We start from the raw sequence: 15,255 nt of genomic DNA on the forward strand, positions 1-15,255 counted from the left end.
TTTTAATTAACTTTTAAAACCACATTTTACACAACTACTTATTTTTTACCTCTAGACACAGTGCAGTGTTAATGTTAAAAAATTTATAATGATATTATAGTGGCTGACAATAGTCAATATTCATAATAATAGGAATTAATCTGCCTTGTTTTTGAACTGTGCTGAGCTATAACTGCTTAATTAGGCCTGCTTCGCTGCTGTATTTTAATACTGTAGCTTTATGATGGTACTTGGAGAGACATGTTTTTACTGAGCCACCACACTACTTAATCAAAAGTTTGAGAACCACTTCTTTACAATATCCTGTTTTACTACCACAAGCACACAATTAAAATTCTAGATTTTTTTCAGTTGTCGTCTCCTATTAAATACATTTATAATCAAGCACTTCAATACTATGATGAACAAAAAACCTACCTCACTATATGATTGCATTTAAAACAAAGTAGTTGAAATTCTTATCAAACATGTAGACGTTCTCTTTCATTTTACCAGTTTGATGTACATTTATGCATTTTACTGGACTTTTTTCACAGATTACATTTTCACATTACTTTTTTAACAAATATACATTATCGGTTTTGTATTTACTCTTTATAACAATACTACACTTTTCTTAAACACACATCCTTGTAATATTGTGTCTGTTGTACTTAATCATAAGCTAACAATATGCCCTCTCATGCCCTGTCCCCACACTTTCACACTTTCATTGTCTCTGCTCTCCTTTCTCCCTCATTACAGATAGCATGTCTGACCACAATCAACACCTATTGTGTCTTTCTTTTGATATGACAGCCTATTGATGACAATAACTTAAAGCAAACTCACACTATCGCTCATTCCCGGATCGTTTGTGAAGCGTGAATGCTCTGAATTAAGCTCAGGCACAGTGAGCATGGTTCACATTTGATCACAAGAAACTGACCGTAAAGTCAGATATATATATATATATATATATATATATATATATATATATATATATATATATATATATATATATATATATATATATATATATGTATGTATATATATATATATATATATATATATATGTATATATATATATATATATATATATATATATATATATATGTGTGTGTGTGTGTGTGTGTGTGTGTGTCTATATATAAAGACAACAATTATTATATATTATTATTATATATTATTATATAAAGGCAATAATTTATAGCATTTTAAAATTAATGTTTTCATCTTTTCAAATTTTCTATGTCATTTTAATAAGAGCAAACTAACTGTTATTTTAAAACTATTACTGTACTTTAACTATTTACTGCACAGTTTGTACTGCACATTATATTTATCTCAGTGTTTGCTTGCTTAAGTGATGTTTGCCAAGTTTTGCAAGAGAACTCCAGAAAAATATGTTGCTCTCCATGAACTATATGTGTAATTCTATAGTTGCAGGTACTTTTAGTGACCAAAGCCATCCTTTTTTCAGCTTTTAAAAAATGTTACGTTACATTGTTACATGTTAGGATATTTATAAAATGTGTTCATAATTTTTTAAAGACCATATTACCAAAAATAATATGTTAGAATTAGTCAGTGTATTTTCCATCATGTATCATTGTGCGATCAAAAGTATTTTATTTAAATGTTTAAACTGTAAACTGTCAATACTATTACCACAATTACAAAATGAAAACGTTTAAAGATTTGGCATATTGTCATCATATATAAATATACACACACACACACACACACACACACACACACACACACACACACACACACACACACACACACATATATCAACATATATATGTTGAAATATATAATTATTAGCCCCCCCTTAAAAATTTTTTTCCTTTATTAAATATTTCCCAAATTATATTTAACAGATCAAATAAATTTTCACAGTATGTCTGATAATATATTTTTTTTCTTCTAGAGAAAGTCTTATTTGTGTTTTTTTCCTGCTAGAATGATCGCAGTTTTTAATTTTTTAAACACCATTTTAAGGTCAATATTATTAGCCTCTTTAAGCATTTTTTTTCAGATAGTCTACAGAACAAACTATCAATATGCAATAACTTGCCTCATTACCCTAACCTGCCTAGTTAACCTAATTAACCTATTAATTTAAATGACACTTTAAACTGTATACGTGTCTTTATAAATATCTAGTCTAATATGATTTACTGTCATCATGGCAAAGATCAAATAAATCAGTTATTAGAGATGAGTTAATAAAACTATTATCATTAGAAATGTGCTGAAAAAAATCGTCTCCCCGTTAAACAGAAATTGGGAGAAAAATAAACAGACGGGCTATTCAGGGGGGCTAATAATTTTGACATTAACTAATATATATATATTAGTTAAAGTCAAATTTTATATATTATTTTATATATATATATATATATATATATATATATATATATATATATATATATATATATATATATATATATATATATATATATATATATAAAATGTTGTTAAAAAAATGGTGTTACAAAATTGTGATTTAGACATTTGCCACATTGGCTTTCTCTTCTTCCTTCCTTGCTCCTGACAGGGATGGAGGGAGGAAGTTGTAGCCACCTAGTAATGCCTTTTTATTAGTATGGACATTTATCATCACTGCATCTGTGATTAAAAGATATACAGGTAATTAGTAGTGATCAAGAGTAACCCTCATAATTTTCATGACATGACATACATATACTGACCTCTTCTGTGCCGAGCTTGTTTGATCTTACTTAAGGATCTTGTTGTGGACTGTCAAAGAAACAAACATACAAAAGTGTATAATTTTTTTTATCTTCACTAGAATCAATGTAAACATTAATGACAACAATCCAGAAAAAAGACACGAAATAAACATTATACCTCCTTGAGCTGAAGCCCAAACATTCTATTTAAAACCTAGACATCACTGTACGATTACAGATGCTTTTGATTTACTTCAAGTCAGATGAAAGACAAAACAATACATGTTCATGTACAAACAAGTTCATGAAACCAATCAGATAGTTGCAAGTTACTAAACACTGTTAATCTACCCGTGTGGAAAATGTTTAATGATGATGATGATGATAGCCAGTAACAATAAACAACGAGCTGTTTGTGAAGCAATTAATAATGTAAGGTCTGAAACGCTCAAGTGTGTTGGAAATGTATCAGCAGTTTACAGCTTTTAATGAACTTTAAGCACCCAACTATAACATGCCTATTCACATGTTCATAAGATGGTGCCATCTTTTGTCTTTGTGATGTGCTGCAAAATGACCTCAACAACCTTTGCAAACAAGAATAGGACTTAACCAAAAAATATTGTTACCCATTCATTTTAATCAATTTATAACTGTCAATAACCAAAAACACCCCCATCAAAATCGGCTTTAAGACATTCAGTTTTACATGCACTAATTGCAGCTTGAACCTGAGATGCAATTGATTCACGTAGGGTAACACATTAGAATAGAAGCACATACTAATATATTTCTCTTAGATAATTTAAGTATCAAGTTTTAATTACTTTTCGTGATGCACTGCATAAACTATATATATATATATATATATATATATATATATATATATATATATATATATATATATATATATATATATATATATATATATACATATATATATATACATACAATGTATGAAGAATTTTTATATGCCCTTAAAATGCTCTGCTGTTGCTGCATCAATTTCTCTCTGTATTATAATGTTTTAAAGCAAAAATGTTTAAGAACAATTATTTACAAACAGTGAAAATAAAGTAAGTATATATATATATATATATATATATATATATATACAAATCAGCCCTCTCTCTCTCTCTCTCTCTCTCTCTCTCTCTCGATTTGATCAAACTTGTAAATGAGGCCTGCCGATTAACAGTCCAGTGGACCCTAGCAATGGCCTAGGAACCACTCAGAACACCCTAGCAACTACCTAGAAATGCCTTAGCAACACCTTAGCAACCGCCTAGCAACCACACAACCACTGCCGCTGTGCTTCCTGCCAACTGCCTTTGAGTCCCCGGCGCAGTCACGTTGGCTTTCTCAAGCCAACATCAAAGTTCGTCAACGAACTTTAGGTTCTAGTTTTTATTATTATTCTTCTTCTGAGACTAAAAATTAAACTCTATCTCGTCCTAGGCCTTTCAAGCTATGACCATCAAACTCGGGTCAGACCTCCGAACTATTCTGACTCGAGTTGCTATATCCTTTCCGACTGATCCGACTTTCGGTTTTCCGAAAAACGTCCCGGGACCGTCGAAAAAATCCCATAGATGTAACATTGGATCAAACTTTGTGACCTAATAACTCCGCATCAGAATGTCACACAGACTTCTAACTGGGCTCATTTAACTCAGACTATCAAACTGCCAATGACTGATCACCTTTAAACTTTCTGGCCACGCCCTAGCAACCACTTTTGGACCCTAGAAACCGTCCCATAGACTTCCATTGCAAAAGACTCTCATTGACTTTAAATGGGATCAAACTTTGTGAGCTCATAACTCTGCATCAAACTGTCCTACAGACTAATGGCTGAGCTCATTTAACTCAGTCTAGCCAGCAGCCAATCACTGATTGCCTTTTAACTTTCTAGCCACACCCTAACAACCAGATACTGCACCCTAGCAACTGTCCCATAGACTGCCATTAAAGAGGTTCAGACTGATATTGTCATGCTGCAGTGTGATAGAGACATGGGGGTTGTTTTTAACTGTTCATACTGTCAAGAAGCTTTGATACACCATCAGTCTAAGCTGTCAATCAACTCCATAGCAACAAAACAGACTAACCTAGCAACGATATAACAGCAGCTTTATCTCAGCATCAGAACATCGTAGAGAGGTGGGGGTTGGCTTGTTTGAATCAGGCTCGCACACCATCTATCTATCTATCTATCTATCTATCTATCTATCTATCTATCTATCTATCTATCTATCTATCTATCTATCTATCTATCTATCTCTAACTATCTATCTATCTATCTATCTATCTATCTATCTATCTATCTATCTCTATCTATCTATCTATGTATCTATCTATCTATCTATCTATCTATCTATCTATCTATCTATCTATCTATCTATCTATCTATCTATCTATCTATCTATCTATCTATCTATCTATCTATCTATCTATCTATCTATCTATCTATCTCTAACTATCTATCTATCTATCTATCTATCTATCTATCTATCTATCTATCTCTATCTATCTATCTATGTATCTATCTATCTATCTATCTATCTATCTATCTATCTATCTATCTATCTATCTATCTATCTATCCATCATGCTAACAATATGCTAATTCATGCTAGATTCATGCTAGTCACATGCTAATTCATGCTAGAATCATGCTAACAACATGCTAATTCATGCTACAATCATGCTAGTAACATGCTAATTCATGTTAGAATCATGCTAACAACATGCTAATTCGTGCTAGAATCATGCTAGTAGCATGCTAATTCATGTTAGAATCATGCTAACAACATGCTAATTCATGCTAGTATCATGCTGGTAACATGCTAATTCATGTTGGAATCATGCTAACAACATGCTAATTCATGCTAGAATCATGCTAGTCACATGCTAATTCATTCTAGAATCATGCTAACATCATGCTAATTCATGCTAGAATCATGCTAGTCACATGCTAATTCATGCTAGAATCATGCTAGTAACATACTAATTCATGCTAGAATCATGCTAACAACATGCTAATTCATGCTAAAATCATGCTAGTAACATGCTAATTCATGCTAGAATCATGCTAACAATATGCTAATTTATGCTAGAATCGTGCTAATTCATGCTAAAATCATGCTAGTAACATGCTAATTCATGTTAAAATCATGCTAGGTACATGCTAATTCATGCTAGAATCATGCTAGTAACATGCTAATTCATGCTAGAATCATGCTAGTAACATGCTAATTCATACTAGAATCATGCTAGTAACATGCTAATTCATGCTAGAATTATGTTAACAACATGCTAATTCATGCTAGAATCATGCTAGTAACATGCTAATTCATCCTAGAATCATGCTAACAACATGCTAAATCATGCAAGAATCATACTAATAACATGCTAAATCATGCTAGAATCATGCTAACAACATGCTAATTCATGCTAGAATCATGCTAACAACATGCTAATTCATGCTAGAATCATGCTAACATTATGCTAATTCATGCTAGAATCATGCTAACAACATCTATCTATCTATCTATCTATCTATCTATCTATCTATCTATCTATCTATCTATCTATCTATCTATCTATCTATCTATCTATCTATCTATCTTTTCATACTTTTTAAAACTGTTTAAATAAACTATTACTGTCAGGCTTTCACAAGCCAGCCTCAAAGTTTGTTCTCAAACTTTAAGAATCTAGTTATTATTTTTTTTTTTATTAATCTTCTGAGACTAAATTTCTAACTCTATCTCCTCCTAGAGCTTTTGAACTATTACCACCAAACTTGCTCCAGACCTCCAAACTATTCTGACTCGTGTTGCTATATCTCCTCAGACTGATCCGACTTTCGGTTTTCCGAAAAACGTCCCTGGACTGTCGGAAAAATCCCATAGGCTTAACATTGGATCAAACTTTGTGAGCTCATAACTCTGCGTCAGACTGTCACACAGACTTCTAACTGGGCTCATTTAACTCAGACTATCAAACTGCCAATGACTGATCACCTTTAAACTTTCTAGCCACGCCCTAGCAACCACTTTTGGACCCTAGTAACTGTCCCATAGACTTCTATTCAAAAGACTCTCATTGACTTAACATGGGATCAAACTTTATGAGCTCATAACTCTGCATCAGACTGTCATAGAGACTAATGGCTGAGCTCATTTAACTCCGACTACCAAACTGCCAATAACTGATGAGCTTTTAACTTTCTAGCCACTCCCCTAACTACCATTGACTTAACATTGGATCAAACTTTGTGAGCTCATAACTCTACATCAGACTGTCATACAGACTAATGGCTGAGCTCATTTAACTCAGACTACCAAACTGCCAATAACTGATGAGCTTTTAACTTTCTAGCCACACCCCTAACTACCACATACTGCACCCTAGCAACTGTCCCGTAGACTTCCATTACAAAAAACTCTCATTGACTTAACATGGGATCAAACTTTGTGAGCTCATAACTCTGCATCAGACTGTCATAGAGACTAATGGCTGAGCTCATTTAACTCAGTCTAGCCAGCAGCCAATCACTGATGGCCTTTTAACTTTCTAGCCACACCCCTAACTACCACATACTGCACCCTAGCAACTGTCCTATAGAATGTAATTAGGCGTGCTATCAAATGCTTATAATTCTAACATGCTAATGACATGGCAATCATGCTAGCAACATGCTACTCATATGCTAATCATGCTAATGACATGCTAACTCATACTGGAAACATGCTAATGACATGCTAATTTGTACAAGAATCATGCTAGTAACATGCTAATTCATACTAGACTCATGTTAATAACTGGCCTACATGCATATCTTTGCTTAGCAGTGTCCTATTGACTTGGGGGATGGCTCATCTGACTCAGACAACCAATGAGCATCTCAATATGATAATGAAGCTCACAAGCCACGCCCCCAAATTGATTCCATAGACTTCCATTAAAATAGGCCAAGATGCATATCTTTGCATAGCAGTGTCATAGAGACATGGGGGTTGGTTCATTTTACTTAGACAGCCAACCACATTCAAGTTCACTCTGTAACCTCGCCCATAGCAACAAAACAGAGTACCCTAGCAACCATTCATCAACAGCTATATCTCAGCATCAGAACATCGTAGAGACTTGGAGATTGGCTCGTTTGACTCATGCTAGCATACGGAACTTCCTATATGCTACACATGCTAGCAGTGATTAGCTACATGCTAATATTGACTAGCCAAGTACTGTAACTTGCTAGAAATGCTTACTAAGTATAAATGTTTTATCAAGCATGTATGTAAGGCTTGCCTAGTAACCAACCAGGGTACCCTAGCAACTGCCTAGCAACCACCCAAATTACCCTAGCAACCGCCTAGCAACCACCTAGCAACGGCCTAGTAATGCCTTAGTAAGGGCCTAGCGACCACTCAGGACACCCTAGCAACCGCCTAGCAACGCCTTAGCAGCCACTCAGAATACCCTAGCAACCACCTAGCAACACCTTGGCAACCACCTAGCAACTACTTGGGACATCTTAGCAACCGCCTAGCAACACCTTAGCAACCACCTAGCAACCACTCAGAACACCCTAGCAACTACCTAGCAATGCCTTAGCAACCACCTAGCAACCGCTCAGGACACCCTAGCAACCACCTAGCAACACCTTAGCAACCACCTAGCAACCACTCAGGACACCCTAGCAACCGCCTAGCAACGCCTTAGCAACCACCTAGCAACCACTTAGGACACCTTAGCAACCACCTAACAACACCTTAGCAACCACTTGGGCCACCTTAGCAACCGTCTAGCAACACCTTAGCAATCACTCAGAACCCCCTAGCAACCACCTAGCAACACCTTAGCAACCGCCTAGCAACCACTTAGGACTCCTTAGCAACCACCTAGCAACACCTTAGCAACCACCTAGCAACCACTCAGAACACCCTAGCAAAACCTTAGCAACAACCTAGCAACCACTTAGAACACCCTAGCAACCGCCTAGCAACACCTTAGCAACCACTCAGAACACCCTAGCAACCACCTAACAACATCTTAGCAACCACACAGAACACCCTGGCAACCGCCTAGCAAGATCTTAGCAACCACCTAGCAACCAATCAGAGCACCCTAGCAACAACCTAGCAACCACTCAGAACACCCTAGCAACCGCCTAGCAATGCCTTAGCAACCACCTAGCAACCACTCAGAACACCATAGCAACCACCTAGCAACACCCTAGCAACCGCCTAGCAACATCTTAGCAACCACCTAGCAACCACTCAGGACACCCTAGCAACCGCCTAAGCATGCTATGTGACATGCTAATTCATACTTGAATCATGCTAGTAACATGCTACTTCATACTAGAATCATGCTAATAACATGCTAATTCATACTAGAATCATGCTAGTAACATGCTAATGCATGCTAGAATCATGCTAATAACATGCCCATTCACGCTAGAATCATGCTAGTAACATGCTAATTCATACTATAATCATGCTAATAACATGCTAATTCATGCTAGAATCATGCGAGTAACATGCTAGCTCATGCTAGAATCATTCTAGTAACATGCTAATTCATACTAGAATCATGCTAATTCATGGTAGAATCATGCTAATAACCTGCTAATTCATTCTAGAATCATGATAATAACAGGCTAATTCATGCTAGAATCATGCTAGTAACATGCTAATGCATGCTAGAATCATGCTAGTAACATGCTAATTCATGCTAGAATCATACTAGTAACATGCTAATTCATGCTAGAATCATGCTAGTAACATGCTAATTCATACTAGAATCATGCTAGCAGCATGCTAATTCATACTAGAATCATGCTAGTGACATGCTAATTTATTCTAGAATCATGCTAGTAACATGCTAATTCATGCTAGAAGCATGCTAATAACATGGTAATTTATACTAGAATCATGCTAATAAAATGCTAATTTATACTACACTCATGCTAATAACATGCTAATCTATGCTACAATCATGCTAATGCATGCTAGAATCATGCTAATAACATGCTAATCTATGCTAGAATCATGCTAATGCATGCTAGAATCATGCTAATAACATGCTACTTATACTTTTTCAAACTGTTTTTAAACTAAATAAACTATTACCAACAGGCTTTGTCAAGCCAGCCTCAAAGTTTGTCTTGACGAACTTTACTGTCTAGTTAAAGATAAAATACTACAGATTCAGTTTTTGAAATGAATTGTTGATAGAAATAAAATACAATCAAATACTTTAGTGTGAAATACAAAACTATTAAATAAAATTAGAAATTGCCTTAGCATCCGGCTGAAATCAAAACCAGTTTTAGTTGCTAAATATAAAGGTAAAAGTTAAATAAAAGTGTCAATTAAATTATTCAATTCAAATTACATAAAAAATTATAAAAATAAATAAACAAAAATAGAATTGTAAATTTCCTTACCTAACTGAAATTAAAAATCATTTTAATTGCTAAATCTAAAGCTATACTAACAAAATTAAGTGAAATAAATAACAGAACAAACATAATCTAATAAAAATGTCAATTAAATTCTTAAATTCAAATGAAATTATATTTTTAAAAATATATTAAAAAGCTTATTTGACAATTTAAATTGAATTGAAATTAAATTAAAAATAAAACCTAAAAATAATATACATTTAAAAAAAATATATTTTAAATAAAATATATTTAGTTAACATATATAATTAAGATATATTGAATAAAAGCAGATAAAAATTACTATAATAGTGTATACATAATCAAATACCTGATATTGATCACTGAAATTATAAGTTTTACTTAAACTACATTTTTTAAAAAGGAAACTACAGTAGTGCATTTTATTTTAACCCTCCTGCTTACAGGATTTGCCTTTGAAAATATCAAGGCTAGACAGAACAAACACTCAAAAACCACCCCAGAAAATATCTCAGCCAGATGAATCTGAACCTCATTGATCTGAACACATCAGAGAACACATCTCTGAAAGCTACAACTAGGTGGCAGTGTTGCATCAACCTGACAGGAGCGCTGCTGAGAAATTGCAGCAAAACAAAAAGTTACTGCAACAATCCTGTGCCCTCCGAGTGATGCTCAAGCATAAAATATGTTGATTCATCACACTTGGCTTCAAGTGTTCTGTTGAAAACAACTCTTTGTGATGCATGTTTCCCAGAAACCAAGCTCTGTTGTGGATAATAAGCGTGTTGATGTTCTCTTAAGCTCTTCAGAGGAAGCGTACACTTTGAGCTTGTTTATTTGTGCGTAATTTTGCTTGTTTTTTTGTTGCTCTTCACTTTTTACTTGATTTTTTAAATATTAAAAGTAGGTTTTTGTGATCTCTCCTACTGTATTAATATTTCAAGCATCCCTAGAAATGATACAAACACATTGAGGCCATTGTGCTCGGATGTTGGATTCCAACAATAAAACAAGCACAAGTTCCCGTCGCTTGAAACCTCATTCAGAGACGTTTCAAGAAAGCTATTTATTTTTACGAATTTCACTTTTTAGTTTTTTATTCAAGCAATTCACAGAGACCTAAATCAAGGCCTCGTCTGCTCAGGAAGAAAAGAGATGGGATTTCAAAAGCAAGCAAATCTGAATCTGTAAATCTGAATAATGATAATTTGGAAGAAGACTTGCCAGCAGGAGGAAGTCCAGCAAGAACAGACACTCTTTTTTTTTTTAGAGGATGACATTGTGTAACATTTAAGTCATTGATTGCTACAGTGCCCATAAAGCAGTGGTCACCAAACTTGTTCCTGGAGGGCCGGTGTCCTGCAGATTTTATCTCCAACCCTAATCAAACACACCTGAACAAGCTAATCAAGGTCTTACAAGGTATACTTGAAACATCCAGGCAGGCGTGTTGAGGCAAGATGGAGCTAAACTCTGCAGGGACACCAGCCCTACAGGTCCAGGATTGGTGACCTCTGCCATAAAGCAATATTTCTCTGGCCCAGCTCTGGCCCACATAATTAGCTTTTGCTTGGCCCACGTGTCGCAGTGAATTACAGAACATGACTGGACCAAGTCTGGCTTCCAGACAAGGGCCAAATATAGACCCTACTGTACCTGAGCCAAGTCTCAACCAAGTTAATAACCCATAACTGGACATGAACTGGGCCAGATATGTTGGTGTGTGATCACTGCAATGAAATGAATCAACCCTGCATGAAACATTGTGCTTTAGGCATGCTATGGGCATGCTTTTTCTCGAAGCGATCGGGTTGGTCAAATTTATTTATTTTTTTCTATACTCAAAAATAATTAAAATGTATTTTAAATATGGGCCAAATACTACATCTGACATCTGGCCCAAGATTCGCCTTAAAGATGGTGCCACTTCTGGCAAACCCCGGCCATGTTTCCCACAGTGCCGAATGAATGCCTGCTGTGCTAGCTTTATGCCAAAACTGGGCCAGAATTCTTTGCTACCTGGTATGTTACAGTACCCACATAGCAATATTTCTCTGGCCCAGCTCTGGCCCACACAACCAGCTTTTGCTTGGCCCACATGCTGCAGTTAATTACGGTACATGACTGGACCAAGTCTGGCTTCCTGACAAGGGCCAAACGTGGACAATATCTGGGCCAAGTCTCAGCCAAGGCAATAACCCATGGGCCTAAACTGGGCCAGATATGTTGGTTTGTCACGACTGCAATGAAATTGTTAAACCCATGAAGCATTGTGCTTTAGGCACACTATGGGTGTGCTTTTTCTCACAGCAACCGAAGTGGTTAAATTCTTTTCTTTACTCAAAAATAATTTAAATGTATTTAAATTGTTGATCAAGAGGGCGAGGCAGTGGCGCAGTAGGTAGTGGAGTTTGCCTTTGCGTGGGTTTCCTCCGGGTGCTCTGGTTTCCAACACAGTCCAAAGACATGCGGTACAGGTGAATCCGGTAAGTTAAATTGTTTGTAGTGTATGAGTGTGTGTGTGGATGTTTCCCAGAGATGGGTTGCGGCTGGAAGGGCATCCGCTGCGTAAAAACTTGCTGGATAAGTTGGCGGTTCATTCCGCTGTGGCGACCCCGGATTGATAAAGGGACTAAGCCGACAAGAAAATGAATGAATGAATGAATGTTGGTCACGATAGGCCAAACTTATGTGGCCCGAATATCAATTTTTAACAGTTGGGCCACATACTCATTGTGCTAAGGGCATGCTTTTTCTCGAAGCGACTGGATTGGTAGAATTTTTTCTAAACTCAAAAATAATTAAAATGTATTTAAAATGTGTGTCAAGATAGGCCAAACTTATGTGGCCCACATATAAATTTTTAACACTTGGGCCAAATGCTACACCTGACAACTGGCCCAAGCCTTATGTGCCACCTTAAAGACAGTGCCACTTCTGTTAAACCCTGGCCATGTTTGGCCCAAATGCTGTATGCCAGTGCCGAATGAATGCCTGCTGATCTAGCTTTATGCCAAATCTGGGCCAGAATCTTTTCCTACCTGGGAAGTTACATAGCAATATTTCTCTGGCCCAGACAATCAGCTTTTGCTTGGCCCACATACCGCAATGAATTATGGTACATGACTGGATCAAGTCTGGCTTCCAGACAAAGGCCAAACATGGACAATATCTAGGCCAAGTCTCAGCCAAGGCAATAATCCATGGGCCTGAACTGGACTATTTACATATATAGTTATGTTGTTGTGTCATCACTGCAATCAAATTGATAAACTCATAAAGCCTTGTGCTTTAAGCACACTATGGGTGTGCTTCTACTCGAAGCAACTGGATTGGTTGAATTTTTTCTTTACTCAAAAATACTTTAAATGGATTTTAAATTGTGGTCATGATAGGCCAAACTTGCGTGACCCACATATCAACATTTAACATCTGGGCCAAATACTACATTTGACTTCTGGCCCAAGTCTTGTGTGCCGCCTTAAAGACGGTTCCACCTCTGTCAAACCCAGTGCATGCTGTATGCCAGTGCCGGATGAATGCCTGCTGTGCCAGCTTTATGCCAAGCGCCAGTTTTCTTTGCTACATGGGTAGTTTGGTTGACAGGATGATGTCCAATGGTATCCTTCAGGAACAGCCATAAAGGAGGTTGATGTGATGAATTTGTTACCTTCGAGTGTGCATTAGCTTGGGCAACCTAAAAAACTTGAGTTTTCTGTTTGAGTTTACAAACATGATGTTAGATATAGTGGTTACATTTTGTTAATGAATCCAGCTATGAAGTTTAACAGTAAGCTTACACACAGAGAAATTGATGTTTCCCCATTCAGAGAGATAGGAACTTCTCTTCACTTGCATGCCCGAGAGGCGTTTCAAAGATGGCTGCCGAGTGAAATGACTTGCCTTAAAGGGACTCTGCTAAAATGCATTTAAAGCATTTTCTCTGAAAGCATTTTTTATGAAGTTCAAGTTTTAGTTTTTTTCTACCAAAGCACTTTCTAGAAGCATTTTCAAAGAATTTCAATAACATTTTTTTTTTCAGAGCTTCACAGATCAGTAAACCAAGGCCTCGTCTGCCTATGAAGAAAAAAAGATTTGATTTCAAAACAAAGTAAATCTAAATCCATATTCTTATAATTTTTTTGTGTGTCTTGTACTGTCTAAAATGCACTTAAAACTTCATTCAAAGTTGACTTTTCCTTGAAAACATGTTTGGCAAACTGCACTTTTTAAAAAAATTTCACCTAAGCAGTTCACAAAGAAATAAACCAAGGCACCGTCAGCTCACCAAGTAAAAAGATCAGATTTCAAAAGGGAGTGAATCTGATCAGCTCACCAAGTCAGCTCACCCAGTAAAAATATCATATTTCAAAAGGGAGTGAATCTGTTGCCCACCTTAAGACTTGTTTACAGGAAGAATGGGACAAAATTACACCTGAAACACTTCATCACTTGGTGTCTTCAGTCCCTAAATGTCCATTAAGTGTTGTGCAAAGGAATGGCAACATTGCAAAGTAGTAAATGCTTTACTGTTCTAGAGCTGTAATCGGAATTCGGCCCGAGCCCGACAGCTACATTTTGATTGACAGCTTTATAAGCCCGAACCCATTTATAGCCCGACATTATTCAAATGTGCACAGGCACACAGCTCTATTGCCTTTTTTCAAGAATGAGTCATTTATATGTTTTAACATAATTTATTAGTAACAAACATAGACTAAAGGCCTCTTGGAAGTTAGAACAAAGAAATTAAATAAGTCCTCTGTAACGTCTTAACATCTCAGCACTCTAAATAAGCCTGGGTACATAGGCTACACTTAGCCTTTAATTTGGCCAACAAACCAATAAAAAATAAGTCTTTCCTAATAAATTAAATTAAAATAAATTCAAAATTATGACTGGTATTTGGCAATAACAAAATTAAGATAAAGGCTCTGCGCGATTTGTTTCGGCACTTCTCTTCACAATCTATAATTAAGGCAACAGTGAAGCTGAATATTAAAAGAAAAGCCTAATGCCAACATAAGCCTATATACTGTGTCTACATTATGATTTTGTGGCTTAATTAATATTTATTTATAATTAAAAAATGTACTCACCAAGATTAGGCTAGGTGTTTTTTGTGGAGGAA

At 35.9% G+C, this 15,255-nt stretch overlaps 1 protein-coding gene across 3 annotated transcripts in view; it reads left to right on the forward strand.

The window, feature by feature from the left end:
- The window catches only part of LOC101883438 (uncharacterized), a 121,806-nt gene that overhangs the window by 39,697 nt on the left and 66,854 nt on the right, over positions 1–15,255 (forward strand). The window lies entirely within an intron of this gene.

This window comes from Danio rerio, chromosome 23 (assembly GCF_049306965.1).
Source record: "Danio rerio strain Tuebingen ecotype United States chromosome 23, GRCz12tu, whole genome shotgun sequence".
Lineage (NCBI taxonomy): Eukaryota > Metazoa > Chordata > Actinopteri > Cypriniformes > Danionidae > Danio > Danio rerio.